Genomic DNA, 6,000 nt, shown 5'->3' with positions numbered 1-6,000 from the left:
CGGGAAGCCCAGACTGTGGGCTGGCGACCACGGTGGCTTCCCACGTCGGCCTCCGACATCGGGCTGCGTGCTGCCCAGCCTGCTCGTACAGTGTGGGCATGCGGTAAATCGCCCGGGACTGACTGGAAGAATTGATGAGAGACTGTGAAATTAGTTTAAGTATCTTTTTGGTGTCAATTTTACTCCAGGACTGCCCGCTCAGGCATGTTAATTATATTGATTCTCTGCTTTCAATTACAAAAGGTGAGTCGGGTGGTAAAAGGAAATGAGTTCTCAAAGTGTTCTGTTGCTGCTACCATTTACGACTTTCCATGACATAATGCATCGGCTCACCATAAATACGGATTTGGGAAGTGGCCGATATAAACAGTAGCATTTATTGAGTTCTTACTGTATGCCGGTCACTGAGTCATATTCTTTTTTTTAAGAAGAACATACTTTTATTTATTTCTCTTTTCTTTTTTCTTTTTTCCTTTTTAATGATGGCGACATCGGTTAACAAAATCCAGTAAGTTTCAAGTGTACAATTTAACAGTAAGGCATATTGTATTGCATTGTGTGTTCGCCACCCATGGTTAGATTTCTTTCTGTCACCACATATTTGACCCCATTATCCCCAACTACCTCCGCCCTCCCCCCTCCTCCCTTACCCTCTGGAAACCACTAGTCTCTTGGCCACGTCCATGAGTCAATGAGCCATATTCTTTATATGAAATCTAAAATTCCGTCCTCATAATGACTTTAAGTAGGTAGTGTCATTTCTCGTTTTACAGATGAGAAAAATGTGTGAACTATGTTGCCTCTTGGACTTTATAGAATATATACGTTTGCACGGAAGGAAAATAAGGACATTTTCATGATCTTTTTATACAACGAGATTATTAAGTGGCAGGATTCTCTGGAGTCTTTTAATGTAACAAATACTCCCGATTCGTTCAAAAACCTGTCACTTATAGTAATTTTCATGCTTTCAGTTTATAATAACTCTTCAAGGACACGATTTTGTACATGGAAAAAGAACCGTAAGTTATCACTTCATTAACAATATTTTTATATTTGAGGGACCATTGCTCGTACTTAACAATAAATTGGTTTAAATCAGAACTATAAATATGTAGATTTACAATTTTTCTTATGTAAATTAATCTCCATATAGAAATCACTCAACTTGCGAATTATCGAAACTTTCCAATCTACAGATATATTTTGGAAATATGGAGGATCAGAAGGGTGCCCATATAATTTACTGCCCAAACCAGGAGAGTAGAAGGGAGGGTTCTTGATAATTCCCCAGAGACAGCAGGGAACAGCAGGCATAAGCCCAGACAGTGCTGGGGAGGCCAGGACGGGTGGTCGCCTGAGAACGAATTCACTCTGGTGACGTTACATACGTAAGAATATATGGGACAAAATGGCTCGGATGTGGAAGAGGCCCCCGCGCATCTCCTGTTACACAGTTTCTACATCCATCACTATGACGGGCTGAGCGTCACATGCTGGAGCACTTGCTGCCCTGCGATGGCGTTGGAGGTGGGCCTTTGGGAGGCAGTTCGGTCCCAGGTGAGGCCTGGTGATGGGAAGAGACACGATCGCGGCCTTGTCCTTGCTGGCTCTCTCTATGCTGCGTGAGGACGCCGGGGAAGACAGCCACCTGTGAACCAGGAGCGGGCCCTCCTCGGGAGCCAAACGGGCCCCAGCCTCCAGACGGGGAGAAGCAAACGTCTGTCATCTCAGCCACCCAGTGCGACGCCCGTGGGACAGCCTGGGCAGACCAAGGCGGTCACGTCCAGTAGGATTCGTATGGGCTTTTGCTATTCTGTGGCGGAATTCACTGGAACGCACATTTTTAAGAGCGTGTATCTGGCAGTAAATCTCTGTGACCAGCGGGGATGGAGTGGCACTGACTCTAGCCCAGCGGTCACAGCGCGGGGCGGGGAGGCCGACCCTGCCAGGTGCCAGCCCCTCTGAGGCCCCTCTTCTGCCTTCCCCCATAAAGCGGGGTGACAGCAGGGCTTATTGGGCTGTCGTGAGGGCAGATGTGATGCGGGTAAAGCACACAGCACGTCGCCCGACACGTGGACACCCATACCTTCTCTGCCCCCTCTCCTCCCAGCTGAGGCTGCCCGTGGGCCGCATGGGCAGGCCGGGACTTCACAGGGGAGCTGGGAGGGGGGCAGGGCAGGGCTGCTCCAGCGCCACGATGCTCACCAGACACTGGGCACAGTGCGGTGACCGCTCACATCTTGACCCTCCTCAGAGGGAGTTTAGAGTGTCACAGCTTGAGCATTTAAAATTCTGACCTTATTTATTTAAAATCAAAGACTGGAGAGACCTGAACGTATCCATTACAAGTAAAATTGGGATATTGTTTGCCTTAGGGAGTCGCTGTGAGGAGTCAGTCTAATAACTTATGGGCAATTCGGTCGGCTCATCTTTGGCCTCAAAGTGGTGGTTCCCTGACCAGTCTGCTGCCCCTCAAAGACCTCCCGAAGGTGCACGACGAACGGAGAAGGCTCTTCCTCTGTCACAGAGCAGTCACCTGCCCACGCCCACGTCAGCCCTGACGCCCCCATGGCGGGTCCCTCCCCAGCTCCAAGGACGAGGGCAATACCTAGTTTTGAAAGATCTCTGTCCCGACCAAATGTCAAATAGAATCGCGAAAACATTTTTAAAGGCAATTTCTCCTACAAGATTTGTATTGATTATTCAATTTCTCTAGCTTATGATGTTTGTCAGTAAAAAAGAAAAAAAATCTTCATGGGGTACCTAACAAATTGTTCATTTTGGGCAGCAATGCATGTGTGAAAAATAACACCGTGGTCTTTGCTCGTCGTGTTTATGGTACCAGAGGGAAGAGCGCTCCGCAGACCCATAAGTGCGCTGCTACAGACGCAAATAAACATAAATCTTCTCTAAGGAAATTAAGCGAAGCCAGTGGGCCATTAGCTAATAGCTCTGGACCGGTTTATCTTAGTCCTATAGAGGAAGGACTGAAAGATAGACATTTAAGATCTGGCACGATACATGAGGTAATCATCTGAAGTAAAGCTGTTTGTCATATCACGTCTCCGTTTTTTCGTAGGTAATATATTACTATTGAATTCTATGGAGAGCTAAGCAAGAATTTCACCAGACATAAATCCCTTCATCGAGTCATGAATATAGAATGGCGCGCGGGATGTACAGAAACAGGAGCGTCGTGTCGGCGCAGGAATCAGGGCATTCGTTATGTTCAAAGCCGTAAACATGGATGAACTGGAGGAGGGAGCCACGGAGAGGGAGGAAGAGAGCGAAGCTTCAGACGCGGCCGGGTGAGTAAGCGGTGGCCTCGTGATTTGTGTGGCATGGCTCCCCGACCCCTCTCACTTCCGAGAGGTGGCGTTTTTCCAGCTCCCCCTGAAATGATACTGCCAGCAAAAACGAGGCCGTCCGCTCACTCGCGGGAGCTCACGCGGCTCAGTGTCCGCCCTGGTCTGAGGTTCGCTTAGCTTCTCATTTCCCTGAGTGACGCATGGTTTCAGAGCTCCGGGTTAAAACGCACGTTTTCATCCACGTCTGCAGAGAGTCCATGCACTTTAGCATTTGTGTGTTCAGTCCGAACCTTCCAGAAACTGACATGGCAGCAGGCATTTGAGCTGTTGTCCAAAGGTCAGAGGCCACGCGGCCAGCTCAGCTGCTGAGCAGCAGCCACGGCAAGGCAGAGCCCTCCCTTCCCGCTCCTCCTCCCGTTCTTTCTTCCTCCCTTCTTTCCTTCCCTCCCTCCTTCCACGAACATCCTCGTCCTAACTTTGGCAGCCGGAGTCCAGCCTGAGAGAAGACAGCTACCTTCTTGGAGGTGACATAAGGTGTCCTGCGTCTGGGACAACAGCCCTGGGACCTGGTCACCTAAACGTGTCTCATTCTAGCTGCTCCTAAATTAAAAAAAAATATATATATATATCAAAAGTGCTCAAAAGAGGCCTGAAACTGTGCCCCTCGCGCTCACTGATAGAAACTGACGGTTGTGCCGACTGTCCCTCTTCCACGCGTAGGTCCGTTTCCTTGTTCCTTCTCTCTTCATTACCTTCTCTTCTCCGATTATGTCCTTTCTCTGAGCCTCCCCCGCCGCCCCCAGTGGCTGAGACCTCCAACCCCTGTGTCTTCTTCCTTCTCCAGGGTTCCAACTCCCAAGATATATATCAATAGCGTCGACACTTTTACCAGAAAAGCAGCAGCTTTCGAATCTGGCGAAAGCGAGTAGTGAAAGGAGGGACTGTTTAATTCGGGTTGGGGGGCTTGCCTCAGCATCCCCCCAAATTCCAGTCATAGCGGGACGTCCTCGGCTGTTTCTGGGAGGAAACCTTGGGTCTGTCGGCTGGCGCAGGGCCCATGGCCACAGCCGTCAGTGCTACCCGAATTCCTACAAGCAGGCTTAATCTCTGGTCTTCAAAATTTCAGGGCGAAGGTTCGACCTCAATATTTTCATGAAGAAATAGTAGGTCAGACACGGTAACCGGAGTCAGTCGTCACTGCGTTGCCAAAGGCCCACAGAACAGCTCCAAGTGCGTGACGGCGTGACCTGCCCTTCCAGGGCGGCGTGGCAGACCCCCAGACTTCGGCCTGATGCTGCCCGTTGCTCTTTGATGCTCTTGTCTCGGACATGCCCTCGGGAATGATGAATTAGGTTAGTGCTTAATTGTCTTTAATGGCTGGCACAGTGCCAACGAGGTACTCAATTTTTCTCCAAGGTGTCCGTCCAGTTGGATAGTAGATAACAAATATGGCTGCTGGGCTCAGGACAATGCATGAAATAAATGCACGCCTGGTCCTTATTTATCCAATACTGTCGCCACAATCCGTGTAATAACCACGCCCCAAATGAAACCCATCTGTCCCTGTGGAGTGGCGGCACTGCTTCGGGGGACACAGCCAAGGGTGGAGCTGCCGTTGGAACTCAGAGCTGGGGTTCTGATTTGCGACCCGAGAAGCCTCAGCCCCTCGTTCGGTAAACAGCCCCGTGCAGTGGACACGATGACTCCTCGTGGGTGTCCACGTGCCTCTGTTACCTTGCCCGGCACGCAGGACGCCGCGACTGTGGTTAAGGAATTTGAGGTGGGGAGGTTAACCGGGCTTTTCTGGGTGGGTCCGGTGTGACCACAAGGGTCCTCAGACAGGAAAGAGGCAGGCGGAAGGTGAGAGGCGGTGGGACAATGGGAGCAGAGGTCACAGGGATGCAGGGGTGGTGAGCCGAGGAGGCGAACCCTCTAGAAGCTGGGAAGGGCAGGGAAATGGGTCTGCCCAGCGCGTCCGGAGAGCGTGCAGCCGCCGATGCATGCTGGGCTTCTGGTCTGCAGAGCCGTGAGAGGACACGCTCCTGCTGCCTCGGGCCACTAAGCCCGTGCGGTCACAGTAGCAACAGGAAAGTGATGCAGTATGTTGGCACCGTCCTCACGGGGCTGCGTAAGGGGTGATGAAAACAGTTACGTAAAGACTTACCACGCGCCTGATGTGTCGAAACAGGGGGCCTGGCCGAGGGCTGTTATCTGACGCCCCACCCACGACCCCACGACCCCACGGCGCTGTGTCCGAGCTCCCTACGGCAGGGAAAGAAAAGGGTCAGGACTTAAGAGAGGGCGGAGGGAGCTAGAATGGCTCGAGCTGGGCGGTTTACGCAATGGCATGTCCACGACACGTCGGAAGCTGGGCTTCCTGAGCTCAGAGAGGTCAAGTAACCCGCCCGCCCTCACACAGCTAGTAGGGTATTAGATCCGGATTCCAATCCCGTCTGTCCAGCCCGTGATTTTTCTCGCATTCCTTTAGACTTCGTGATAGAAAACGAAGGGACACGTCTACCTCGACACGCTTGTTTGGTTCAAGAAGCCATCTTAATAGAGCTTCGTGACCCAATAATAATCATGTCGCGTGGAACTCTCTCCCATGTGCACAGCGACACGGTGAGCGCCGCTTTGCCAGCTCTGCAAGGCGAATGGGAGGGGCGGCGGCCGCGGAAACGATCGTTCA

This window comes from Pteropus medius, unplaced genomic scaffold, assembly GCF_902729225.1.
Source record: "Pteropus medius unplaced genomic scaffold, Ma_sr-lr_union100, whole genome shotgun sequence".
Classification (NCBI taxonomy): Eukaryota; Metazoa; Chordata; class Mammalia; order Chiroptera; family Pteropodidae; genus Pteropus; species Pteropus medius.
This window is presented reverse-complemented; position numbering follows the sequence as displayed.